The 14,461-nt window shown below is 40.0% G+C and overlaps 1 protein-coding gene across 2 annotated transcripts in view; it reads right to left on the bottom strand.

The window, feature by feature from the left end:
• GHR (growth hormone receptor) overlaps window positions 1-14,461 on the bottom strand; it is a 118,393-nt gene that overhangs the window by 51,134 nt on the left and 52,798 nt on the right. The gene's annotated exons all lie outside the window — the stretch shown is intronic.

The raw sequence follows: 14,461 nt of genomic DNA, 5'->3' as shown, positions 1-14,461 counted from the left end.
ATGTAGTACATTTCATGCTTTAAAGTAACCCATACACCTAAGAATTCATCTTCTCCAGTAAAACACTTTACAAAATGAAATAAAAATTAAGTCAATTGGAAACTCTTGTTGTGCTCATGGTTCTACAACTATAATATGACAAACTCCTGTATTTCAAGGAATTGAAAGCAGCGATTTATCTCTTGGAGATCTATAAAGATATTTTAAGTGGCCCAAGTAACACATACAAAATATTATGGTAACTCACCAAAAATACAGATAGCAGTTAGATAAGTTACCTTGAGGGTGGAAAAACAAAAGTCTTCTTCTTTTACAACTTCAATATTGATATTTCACTAAGAAAGGTTCTTTCCAAGATCATGAGATCTTTTGTAGCTTGAACAGGTTTCTGTCTCATTTATGCAAATCAGTTTAACTAATTCTTAAAATTCTTTAAGAGCATTTAAAAAGAGTGATTTTTTTATAAAATATGTTTTAAATTCACATTCTTTTTGAAAGGTCTTTTCTTTGTTAGTAAGTTACTCAAGACTAGGAAAAGGAGGTAATGAGCATCAGGTGGCCTGCATGCAGAGGCGTTTAGTTTGGTACTCTCACTTTCGATATCACAGAATCAGTTAGGTTGGAAAAGACCTCTGAGATCATCAAGTCCCACCTGTGACCCAACACCACCTTGTCAACCAGACCACGGCACTGAGTGCCACTTCCAGTCTTTTCTTAAATACCTCCAGGGATGGTGATGCCACCACCTCCCTGGGCAGTCCATCCAAATCATCCTTTAATCATCATTTAATCATCTTTTCTTTGGAGAAATCTTCCTATGTTCAAGCTAAACCTGCCTTGGTGCAGCTTGAGGCCATGACCTCTCTTCCTGTCACTGGTTGTCTGGAGAAGAGACCAGCCCCATCTGGCCATAGCCTCCTTCCAGGCAATTGTAGAGAGTGATAAGGTCTCCCCTGAGCCTCTTTTTCTCCAGGATAAACATCCCTAGCTCCCTCAGCTGCTCCCCACAGGATCTGTCCTCCCCAGCTGACCCTTCACCAGCTCTGCAACCCTTTTCTGGACTCACTCCAGCACCTCAGTGTCCTACTGGAAGTCTATATTGTCAGTATGTACATTCATCTTCGGTGAAGGATTATAGGTTTTGTGAGCTCTCCCAGTTTAAAGCAAAACTGTCATTCAGGGAAATCACAAGAGTGTGACAATTAGGTGTAAATCACATCTCAAAATCTCACTCAGTATCTAGTTGCCTGTAGTCATCTGTAGTACCATAATAAATCATAATCAAATTAAATTCATCACAATAAAATTAAGTTCATAGTAGACGAAGTCTATTTCTTCAGACTTAAAAAAACCTTTCAAAACAAAAAAGGGAAGAAAGCAGGGGAACAACCTAATAAATTATACAAAGTCACACAGTTAGGGGATTATTAAGGCTCATGCTTCTGGGACAGCTATGGCTTGTGCTTTACTTAGGAAAGGACCTGCTGGTGGCTGAAGGTGCTCACACACAACACAAAAGTGCTAGACAGGAACAAGTGCTGGCTTGCTGTCTCAAATGATGCTATAATTAACATTTATATTAATCCAGTCAGTATTTGGGTATGCAGAAGAAATTGGCAGGTTAGACTGTTTTGAAGGCAGGGAGAGAGCCAAGCATTGCACTCTACTGCTGGTGTTTCTTTCATCTCACTAAACAGTGCCAAATTCACAGTCCAAAGCAAATGTGTAGCTCAGCCAGTGACAATGCAGCCTTTTCCACAATATTTCATCAATACGTTTGAATGTGCTTCACACAGATCTGCTTTGAAAGGACAATGGTCCAGTGAGAGAAGTCTTTGCTTCTTGACCCTAGCGACTCTATAATGCTGCTTGCTAGCAAGTAGCTTGGCTTCAGTAGCAGACCTAAAAAAGCTTGCAAAGACTAAGCCGTTTAAAAATAAGTCAGATTTAACCTATCAACAAGTATATCTAGAATTGGTTAGAGCACCTGCTTGTCCAAGTACCTTCCACAAGCACTTGTTGGTTAGCAGAAACCATGTGCCAGTGACATTGCCTTCTCCTGTCCAGCAGACACCTTGGTCACTACCTGCCACCAAGGATGGCTACATAATTTCCAACTTCTCCAGACTCAGTCATCAGAGCTGGGATTCTCCAATTCAAGTGCACATCTCACATTGCAAGTATTTTAGAAAACTTTGCCCAGGACAATATAGCCTGAGTACAAGAAAAAGGGAAAATGTGTTTATAAATAAAACCACAATACTTTCGTCTTTGAAAAGCTCCAGCATTTGCATTTTTATGTTTGCATAAAAACATCATATTTTATTCTGTGGAGAGAAGGGCTGCAGAGTCACAATGACAACAACTAAAGAAAAAGTGAAAATCTCCTAGTACTGGCTGTGCCTTTCTGTCAGCCCTGAGCCCACCAATGAACTGAAGGAACACCATGGGGTACCCTGGGCATGTCAACACTGGAGCAGCCTCACAAGACACAGTGTTCAGATGTGGTTCATGCTTCCAGATTCTTTAACATGGAGATTTTAACACGAATTATGAAAGGCAACCTTTCATAATTCGACTTGACCATGCTACACCAGAGAAGAAACATACATACACACTAATGTGCTGACACACAGATGGAACAGTATACTGAACACAAGCTCCATTCAGATATAAAAGTGTGGGTGGCCATTTCGGAGTTTCCCATGGCAACAATTAGTTATGGGCCCACATTAGCACAAGTCCTTTCCTGTTGGAAGAAAAGCATAGTTTCTGCAAGTATGCAGATTTACGCAGAAAACAAATATGCACTGGAGGACACTTCAGTGCTTTCTCTGCTTGCGGGTGGTGTCCCTTACCTCCTGACAAGCACACAGCCATCTTTCCCTGCCTTGGCAGAGCAAGCAGCCTGCCAGCTTCATGAGCACTGGAAGAGGAGATACAATTTTCTATCATTTTGTTCTCCACAATAAATGCAATGCTGTTGACAGAGGATATTGCACAACCTCAGCAATTTCATTCACCATAATATCTGATAAACCCAAACAGATTAAGAAGTTTATCCTTAAAGTGCCTTCTCACTTTTCAGCTAGGGAGCCAGGGCACAAATATTAATCAATTTTCCAAGGACATAGAGGAATTTCTACGGCACAGCTAGATGCTGAAAGCTTGTTTCAGACCAGTGTCACTATTACAGAACTATTACTCTCACTAGTCACAGGGATTTCACCTTCTTTAGGACAAGTAAACGGCTTTGGAAGCTCACCCATTTCTGCCAACATGCCTCAGCCTTATCTGGAGAGCTCAGATTATTACCACCTCTTTCTGCTGACACCAGTGACAGGTATGTCTGTCAGTGACAATTCAGGTAAATGTTTCCTTCCAAGAAACAAACAAAAAATGTAATTTCACACTAATCAGGTGAGAACCATCCACGTGAATAATAATAATAAAAAAGAACTAACCCTTCATCTCCTTCACACCTTAGAACTGAAATAAACACTTGAGAACTCAGGACAGCCTGAACCTCCTAGGGACATATCTACCCTGTAGCCATCTCAAATATGGAACAACTTTTATTCCTTATTTAATATCTAAGACCTGACCTGATTAAAAGGAAGGAAGATCCATGTTAACGCATTTTTATAAAAAATCATGTCTTTCTAACATGCTGCATTTAAATGCTACAATGCACTAACAACCAGGAAATGCTGTAAGACTTCCCCACATATACAAGTCATGGCAGCTTTACCTCCAGAAACAATATGATCGATTCAGGGCTTTTCTAAAAGTAATTTGTTAGAAGACTAAAACAGCTTTCATAAACGACAATTGAAGCATGATGGGATTCCCACAGCAATTACAACAACATACAGAAGCCACTTCTCTTTGGATCAAGGACTCCCACGAATGTAAGCCATATACTGTTTTAATTTCCCACACGTGCTCTTAAACAGGGTTAAGAGCCGCATACTAAGGCTAATATTCTGTTTCCTTTAGGGATAGCTATGACCTTGGGAAAAACAATGCTGTTTCTAGAAAGGCAGCCCTTATATATAGGTATCTTGGGATTACTGGAACTGTTAATTGTATTTCACACATCTTTGTAAGTTGCTGAGATGTGAAACCCATGAAGTGAAAAGCACTGACATGGTCATAACTCATGTTGCTTGAGAAATTTCCAGGGGGCATAATGAAATTAAATTGCAAGGCCTTAACTGTTGACAATTCTCTAAAACAGAAGAAAACACAGCCTTATTCTCTTAAGAAAAAATGCCCTTTTTGGCTTAAAAAATTGGAACAAAAATACATCGAATTCCAGTGGTAACATGCTCTTAAAACTGAAAAACAGCATTTAACAAAAACTGACAATCAAGTCTTCTGTTATAATGCTGGACAACACACACCAAACACTAACTCTGATAGATATAATCCTTTCAGTCCTTCCTGTAACTAAAACTGCTACTTGAGACAATTAGCTAGAAAAACTGGTGTAGTGGAATATCAGCACTGCTGTACTGAGGGGATAAGATAACATGTCAGATTGGGAGCTCTGCAAGGAGAATATAGTTATTTTGAGATGGTCAGGACTTCTGGAAAGAAACCCTCACCTCCTGCAGAACACCAACTGGAAGCTGTCACTCACTTATCACAACAAAACATTCACAAGCTTGAACCACATGCAAACGTGCCAGATTCTGTAACGCATGTTCCTCCTGGTAAAAAACAAATGTTTCTTGACTCAGGGAGGAAAAAAAGGACAAACCAGAGAAAAATCTACTTTGAACTATGAACAGTTTTCACAGACTTGGAAAAGCACATAATATCAGCACATGTTTTGGGCCACGACATGACATTCTGATGGCTTTGTCTCTGTTACCTGTCTTAACATGAAGGCTCTGTCACGAGAGTTCCTGCAATATTATTACCAGTATTTCTGTAGACAAGGATTTAACTCTACTTAACTGGTCTGGCCAAGAATAGGAGGTTAAACAGAGTCGGCTGTGACAGCTGGATAGCCTGAAGAGCTCCCAGTGCATCCTTTCAAGAGCAGTCTTGCCCTTTACATCTGTAAAGTATGGCATGATCCAGCCAGGACTTTAATTGAGTTCTGAAGGTCCCTAGGTGTGTTGAAAGGCATGTGACAAGAGTACAAGGAGATACATTGGGTTTTTCTGATAAACTTCTACAGCTTCCTATTGTGCAATAGCTATGAAATCAGAAAGGAAAGATAATAAATTATTGATCTCACATCTATTTCACTACTTGTGGAGCTGCCCTAGATGGTTCTCTTTTTACTGCAAAGTGGCTTAACAGATTTTCACAGCATGAAGGCTGAGCTGTGGAGCCAGGTGGAGATATCCTTGGGTAACAGGGAAATTTTAGACAGGACAGGTATACTCAAAGCTAACTCAACAAGTTAGCAAGACCAAACATCCCCTACAAATCCACTCCAAATTACCTTGTTTATGTACACACACCAGAATTTCTGACATTTTTCTCCCGTGTTTTATACCTCCCTTTTAATAAGCCATTCGTATTTCCTTTGCCCTGTGAAATAAATGGGCTTAATTAAGTGGTGGAGAATAATCAGACTTACACTTTCAGATACCTCACTGGGATGAACCCCAAATATCACATAGACTATGACAGTAAATACTCTGTGTTATACTCCACCCTCAAGCATTTCTGGTGCAGGAGCTCTCAAAAACAGACACCAAGAACTTGAAAAGATATTTCTTTTTCTTGCCAAACCATGAACCACTAATAATTTCCATTCCTATAATAATTACTTTTAACTTCCAGAAAAACACTTCACAGCAAGCAAAGATCAACCCAGGATATATACAAGGATTAAAACAGATGGTTTGAATTAAAACCTTTACTGAAGTAACTATAGTTGACATCAGCATTTTTACTGAAGTAATTACATTGACTATTAAATACTTGATCACTAACAGCAAATAATAAATAGATCACATTAACATTTATAGTTATTACCTAAATTTGCTTCCTTAACACTTGCTTTTTGCCTGTAAAAATAAATTATCACATTATTCTTTATTCAGTTTCAGCTATGAGAAGACCAGAGACAAATTCAAAGGGCATTATTAATTCATGGCATTATTTTACTTGTACAAGTTTTTTGTTGAAGATTTACTATTTATTAAATACTATTCTGTTTTTTCCTGTCATACAGTAGGCATAGGTAGCAAACACAAAGTGTATTTTTAAAAGCAACATGATGCACATGGTGCCTGCCAGTCAGGCACGTAACTGGTCATGTTATTTTGTCATAACAAAGTGAAAAACAGAGGAGGGTTCTAGAAGACAGGGATTCAGGGGTAAATTCTTGATCCAAGTCAGTTTTCAAATTTGGTTCTGAAGTTTCTGTGTCAGGCCTAAAGCGAAGACTACACATTTCTAGGGGAGTAATAAATAAACAAAACCCCAGCCCAAATACAAACTAAACATGTTTCCTTTGAGCACGTTTCTCTGAGTATGCTCAGAGTACAGTCTGGGATGGTGCACAGAGGACACACCTCTTGGCCCGGGTGAATCATGGTGTTCTCCTGGGCAGCCTGCGCCCCACCATTCCAGCAGAGCCGTAAGGAGCGTTGGCACTCACCATCGGAGTGTTGGCACACACCATTGGAGCGTTGGCACACACCATTGGAGCGTTGGCACACACCATTGGAGCGTTGGCGCACACCATTGGAGCGTTGGCGCACACCATTCCGGCAGGGCCGTGCGGAGCGTTGGCACACACCATTGGAGCGTTGGCGCACACCATTGGAGCGTTGGCGCACACCATTGGAGCGTTGGCGCACACCATTCCGGCAGGGCTGTGCGGAGCGTTGGCGCACACGGCCACGGGGCTCCAGCAGACCCCGCGCGCCCCTCCCTGCCGTGCGCAACTGCACTGCTCTCCATCCATCCTGCCACACTGCTCTCCCAGCAGAACGGATCTCGGTTTAATTCCTCCCTGCACAATCTCTAGACAGGAAAGACCCTTGGATGTGGGAGCTCAGTTGTTCCTTTTTCCCCCCTTTTGATCAGTTCTTTATTCCATACAAGTCCTTTTAATTTATCCCTGGTGCCTTTACAAGGTACTTTGCTTACGGTGCTGTATCAAGGGCTCTCACAAAATCCAAATGGCAGGGAGTGAACAACTGTCTGTATCCCTGACCAACTTAATGAGAAGGAAACACAGGACTGAACTGGCATTATGTATGGCTCTTTAGACAGTCCACGAATTTTATCAGCCTACATTATGGCTTTTTGAAACCCCTTTGCACCAAATGACTTAGAAGTCATTTAATTTTCTGTAAAAAAATCTGCCTGTAAAAAAGAAAATCTTCACTGTATTACACAGGAAGAATTCAAAATCCCTCAGAGAGTGACAATCTATTAGATGTTCTGAAGAACATCTACATTGCTGTTACTACTTCATTATGCTTCTACAAAAGGGAAGAATAGCAAGCAAATTAGAGAAATCTCCATCTTGTTAAGTAGCAGCACTTGTTCCAGGTTTGGAAACTAGAGTCCTACTCATAGTTTGCAGCTCTGCCTCTCACCTACTGCATCATTCTTCCATAGTTCATTCTGGGCACCCCTCCAGTAGTACAGAAGGGAAACAGATTATGCCAGGTACTTTTATTCTCCATGGCAAACCTTGCCAGAAAATTGCTGTGGAGGGTCACACCACAGCCAAGCTCCTCAATAGCATCTCCCCTTTCCATCCTCAGAAGTCAATAATCACCTGGGAACCAGTTTATTGTGCCAGAATGTGACAAGGAAGACTGGGGCAGTCAGGGTTGGAAACAGGGGAGTCTCTGGAGCCTTAGTGACCAAAAATTCCTCAGGGCTGGCATTAGGCACACTTCAGATGGTGGCTCCAGGTCCAAAAGTACCCAATTGTGCTTAAAGTTCTGCTGCAACCCTGAGAATCATCTGGTTCTGCTGCAGGTGGTGGCCAGCGCAAAGCTTTCAGTCACTCTGTGTGCCTCAAGAATGGCATCTTGTGAACTCCTGGTCTAGAATTTTTCTTGTTCACTTCTGGTCCCTTGGAACAGTTGAGGGGAACACCCAGTTGTGCCAAAATAGTGCTTAGGTGCACACAATACTCCCTCATTTATACTGATAGAAACTAGGTGTGCTCAGTTACAGCTTTCCAAATTCCAGTCACTCTTTTACTCAGTTTCCAGTGCAACTTCCATTGTCACAGCATGGAAAGAGAATGTGCAACATTGCAAAGTCTCCTGGTTGTAAAAATCTAGTGTTTTTAAATCAGGCAGTGCAAATTACTGCACAATAACTGCATCATTGTTTAAATTACTAAAAAAATCATCCCTTTTCATGAGCATTTCATTACATACCATGAATATGCAGCAACAGGAGGTTCTTCCTCCTGTTAGAGATGGATAGCATTGAAAGAAATTTGCCCTGTATGTACTTTACTGCATGGAATGATTCATTATAACTCATGTAGTCTGCTTTTATAATACAGACTAGTATTTATTTGCTTGAGCTACTTTTCCTTCCCCTGGTGCAGAGTTAGTTTATTAACTGCATTGGTTTGGCTAGTGCAGTACACACTGTTTCTCTAATTCACATTAAATATACAATTACATTTCAAATACAAAGTAGAGTTAAACTAAAGACTGTAACTAGGAATTTTCTCACTTGTTAGCTTCTTAGATAGTGGTAACAAACTGTTGTGCAATTTTGCGTAATTGCCAGCATCTTCCTCCATAAATACACAAAGCTTCACTGCATGTGTGGGCAAAAGCTTGTATTTCAAACTGGCCTCACTCCTCTGACAGCAAGCCACAAGTGACCACCATCAGTCAGTGGTTATGGGTGCAGCTCTGTCCTGGTAGAGGAGGAGCAGTTCTGGTTCACAGGAGGACCAGTGTGTGTTGGCGGCTATGCTGCAGTCTGTAAGTCTGCTTGGAAGAGCGAAGACCTGCTGGGATCACAAGCTTTGCCACTGGGAGGGAGAAGGACTGACCTCTCCTTCTGACTACACCAGGAACTAACCACTGATGAGTTGCTAATTCCTGCAAGCTGCCTCAAACCACAGCAATCAGAGGACAGCAAATTGGCAAGTCTGTGTTTAGCAGAGAAGAAAAGATGATAGCAACAAAAGAGCAATGAAGGAAATACACACAATAGCAGGAATATTAAGGATGACAGAGATAACTGGATGGGGAAACTTTGGCATGTACGTTATTTTACAGGGTGTCTGATTGAAGCTGATTGTCCATGTAGTGTTTTTGTCAGGCTTGTGGGTGAAGATATTCAAAGGCCTGAAATGCTGGAGTCACAGATGTGGTTTGGAGAACAGGACAAAGCAGACAAATTTCTGTATCCCAGGTTAGCATTTAAACCAGGTTGGCTCTACTCAGATACAAGCCTAAACACAGACATTTAGGGGCAAAATTTCAGGCTTTAAATACCTTAAAATGTTTTTTATTTTCTGAGTTTTCTCATAAAATATATCCCTGTCTGCAATTAATTTTCAGCATGTGTTTTCCACGTTTAGAAATCCCAAATTGTTTTCTGTTAAAGACAGACAGACAAAGTGAAATCCTTTCTACTGGGTAAGACAGTGTCATACAGGCCCAGACAAATGGTTTACCTGAAATATATACTACTGCGTAGGAAGAAAGAGCAGTACAAGTAACTCAGAAGTGCATTTCCTTGACCTTCCCTCAGATTTTTCTGCTAGTCATCAAAGCCATCCTTAATCCCAATGGAAAGTGATGATGGAAATACTATTTTTCTCTCTACCAAAATGAATCTTTTCTTCAGCTGAAATGGCTTAGCCAGATCACAGTGGTATAACTTATGCCTGTCTGTGCCAAGCTTTCTGATTCTGGCTTTGGAATGTAGCAATTTCTTCTACATAATGGAACACATTTCTTGCTCAGAAACACTTAAAATAGGCAAATAGGGCAACTATTCTAAAGGCTTTGTTTTCAGGTGGAAGTTTTAAACCTGCCTTCTCAACAGTTCTGTCCCCATCCACGTACACCAGGATGCACCACAATGATTGTGGGTTTCAGCTTCTCAGATTTTACTGCCACCTCTGCTTGCACTTGTGTTCCATATCTAGCTGCATTTAACTGACTAAACAGGCAAAACAGAGAAAGGCCATAGCAAAGATGAACCAAACTAAAAGAATTAAGAGAAAATTATGACTATGAATGAATGATTACCAGTGACTACCAACAACTATGACTGACTATCAACTATGGCACTACTATTTACCAAGAGAAGGCATAACGTTTGCAGCTTAAGCTAAGGAAGAGTCTGTCCTTTTGTCCCTTCCTAACAAGATTAGGATTGTAATATATGCAAATATGTCAGATCTTTGTGATTATGAAAGAAGTTATTAAAAAAAACCCAAATACCTCAGAAATGATTTGTCACTGACTGCATCTATAAAATCTGAGTTCACCTAAATCACAAAACATGTTTACAGACAAGACCATTTTTCTGAATGGCTCAGGCCAGGTACCTCCTGACTACATGAAGTGATGGATGAATTTCCCTGTCCTAGAAGAGAATATGCTGCCATTCAAAGGTACCTTTCTGCTTATTCTAATTCTAATAATTCCTTCACGTGTCACCGAAGTCTTTAGACAACATGTATCTGCTACTAAACTTCATAGTGACGGCAAGACCTAAGTGCTTTTCCTGTCAATCCAGTGAGAAGATCCCTCACCTTGGCAGTAGCAGAAAACCTACACTGTGTGGCTGAGCAGCTATGGCACTACCCAGAAGAAAGCAAGCAGAATTACACACATTGAAACAAGGTAGGTGCAAAGATGAGGCTCAGTTCAAAATAAAGACACATAAATTTAGCTCCCTTTATGCCACATAGGGCAAAATCCAGTTGCCTAGATATCTGTAGCTGTCTCTGACTGTCCAGGATGCTCTACCTGCCTTCCAGCTTCTGCTTAAAAGGCACAGGCATGCTATCTACAAGTTTTATGCAGACTTTTTGAGTACCTAGAGGATATCCCTGTGGTGAATCTTATCCTTAGGTGTCCAAGCTCCCAGTAGTCACTAAAGAGTTAGTCAAAACAGGCCCTGGAACAAAGAGTAGCGGATAGAGATGATTTAATTGCCTGGAACGAGATGGTAATTATGTATCAGATACCTGGCCTTAAGGTTTTTAATAGAGCTCAGTAAGCTTCTGACCATCCCAGGAAGATGCAGACGTCCTGCAGATCCTCTGGTATCACTGGAAGGCCTGCACAGAAGTCTTGGCTGCGCAGGCATGTCTTTAATGACACTGAAATCCTACGCATGGTTTATGGATTCAATCTTCAGTTCTGCAACTGGAGCACTGCTACCCAGTGCACACATATAGATAGATGGTTGATCATCAATATGTAATGCACACAAAGCATCAAAGCACAACAATAGACACCGGTAAAACAAAAGGACATCCTGATGGAAGTGAAAATTGGATTAGATTTGTTTCATAAAGGAAAAGAACTAAGACTGTTTCTTAAATAAAAGTTATGCAAATAGAATATTTGAGCATAGAAGATTCATAAAATAAGCTTAAAAGTTTTGAAGACAAAAAGATACATTTTTCAAATCCAATTAGATAAAATGAACACTAATTTAAGGTTTGTTGCTCCTAAAATTGTCATTGTACAAAACCAGTTCACTAAAAATTATTTTTCTTGTGCTATCATTAAATATGAATGCCTTTCTAAACCTGTTTCAGAGGATGAAATAACACTACTGTAATAGTCTGAAATGAACTTTGATCTAGCATAAAAATATGGTAAAAGACACTTCCCACTTTTTTCACTGGGAAGACATTAATTTTTGATCTGCTTGATCTTATGTGTTATTTTATTAATTGGGACTGATTTCCAATTTATTTCATTATGTCCTTATTTGACTTATACTCATCAGTTGTAAAAAAGGAACAAGCAAAGAACATCACAACTTTCATTTTGCTTCCTAAATATATTTCAGTCTATGTCTGGAGCAATTCTTCTCAACTGCTTTTGATGTCTGCAGGTATAGTAAATCACAATACCTTGGTGAATTTTGGATATGGTTTTGAAACACCACAGTTACATTAATGTAAAATCTCAAATACAAACTGTACGCGAATACAAGCTTTTATATTTTTTCTGAATTATAATTGACACTGCACAGATGTACATCTGCTTATGAGGCAGTACTCTTTCTTGTTTATGTACCTAATTAGCTAAATTAAATGAAAATGTCAAAATCACACAATTCCCCATCTTCAAAGCAACCTAGAAGCCTAATTCTGCTGGCAAAGAGGTCTTAATCAGCTGTGAAAACGGGCCTTGTGCTTTCCAGTCCTGAAGGCACAAAACCCATTTACCTATGGTAATTATGCACCTATTAGAAATTACCTTCCTGTGATTGTGGCCTTTCCTTCTACCACTGCCCCTGTTTTGCCCTTGTCATTGTCCATCAGGCAGCTCAAGGGCATGGACAGCACCCTGGTGAAAGGCTGCAAATCCCAGACCTGCTCAGCCCTCAATTACAGCTGAAGACTGGGGGCAGTGGACATGCTTGGTCACTTTGAGCATCACCCTCTCAGAGACAGTGGGCACCCCTCTCACTTCATGCTAGCTGCAGTCTCAGTTCAGGGAGCTAGAAGCCAGCTTCTTTGCAAGAGGAGAGCATAAAAAGCAGGCTAAATCAATAGAAAGCCTCCAGCAGAACTGGATGCCAGCCTGGAGACAGCAAAAAGGTGAGTAAATGTCCAATATCTGGTCTCAAATGTTGTGCAGTTGCCTGGCCAACTGTTGGCCTCACACCCTTGATCCTGCCAGAAGGAAAATTGTATGGGATTTCAGTCTGTCTAGGGTGGCTCTGATCCCATAGCACAAAGCCAGCTCCGAGCACTGTCTTGTAAGGCTGATTATTTCCAAAACACAGAAGCATCCCATGTACTAGTCTATATTACACTCGTTCGGTACTACCAAGACCACCAACCATATGTATTTTTTATTTCTTCTGCTGTCAGAAGAAATGGAACTACTGAACTGAATTTTTTAGCGAACCATGACACCACAGATCCTGTCTCAGGCAACATACCAGATATGGCGTAAGTATAGAGCACATTTAATTAAGTTAATACAAAGGTCTAAGCAAGACTTTGATGGGTAGAGCACTGTAAGATTGTCAGGATTCATGACCTGAGTGGATCCTCATGAGAACTTTTGTAGATATGAGCATTCACATAGAAGAAAAAAAAACCTCCACAAATATGTAATAATGAGACCTTGTCTAATACTCTGTCCTAAATCACAAAAGAACAGCACACGGATGTTCTTCCATGCTGTTGTCTCAAATATCCCTGTTCAATTTACACTTCCTTCAACGGAGCATGTGCCCAATTCAGAATGAATGTGTCAAAGAATTAGAAGCAATTTAGTCATTAGCAATCACTAAACTAATCATTAAAGTGATTCCCTTTACAAACAATCTTTAATAGTACAACAAATCATGACATAAATATTTAGTACTGTGTCTTGTATTTAAGCACAGAAACAACCAAAATATTTTTAATTTTTTGGTTCTGAAGATAATCTCACGGAAGTTACTATTTCATCAGCATAAACAAAGTCACACAAAGATGATACTGTGGTCAAGTCTTATTTACAACACAGATTTTTCCTGCAGTTAGGACATCTGGACCACAGCTCGTCTGCCAAGAATCATATAATCCTCACATGCTCTTAAAACTCAAGAGAGAAATCAATTGGTCCAGTAGATTGCCCTGGGGATTATTTTTGACTGAGTCTACTGTAAAATGCAGACATGGCGGGGGAAAGGATCAAGTCAGGACACATTATTTTTGTTCTACTGACCGTTCTGTCATGGCAATGAATAGAAGCTGGTACATGTATATATTTGGTAAATATTAAAGAAAAAGCTTTAACTATCAGTCTTATAGATTCTCTTTCTGATAACACAGAGGACAAGCATTTGAGCCACATACATAGAAGTAAATAAACAGAAACTTGTGTTTTCTCTATCCAAACCTGTTTGTTAATAAACAGAATGAAGAACTTTAGAGAAGAATTGTCTGAGAACTGATAACCTGAGTTTTAATTATGTCTTATTTCAGCTTAATGTCTCCATTAACATCAAAGTAGCACCCCGTATGCCTCTCCTATACAAGTTACCCAGTAATTCAAAGCATGTAACTCCAAAAAAATACAGAACTGTATTAGGACAAAGAGCTATGGTTATACCTTTAAAATTTAAGCCAGTAGTGACTACAGGCAACTATGACATAGCCTTTTGGCCTACTACCATATTCTAAAACTAGCACTAGAAAAGCTGATGAAACATGGTTTGCAAGTCTATAGGTGTTTTATTTGCACTCAGCAAAACTAAAATATGGACCTAAAGAAAAAAAAATTGAGAGATGTCAGAAATT

The sequence above is a fragment of the Prinia subflava genome, chromosome Z (assembly GCF_021018805.1).
Source record: "Prinia subflava isolate CZ2003 ecotype Zambia chromosome Z, Cam_Psub_1.2, whole genome shotgun sequence".
Lineage (NCBI taxonomy): Eukaryota > Metazoa > Chordata > Aves > Passeriformes > Cisticolidae > Prinia > Prinia subflava.
Note: the sequence above shows the minus strand (reverse complement) of the source record. Positions and strands in the feature narration are given on the sequence as shown.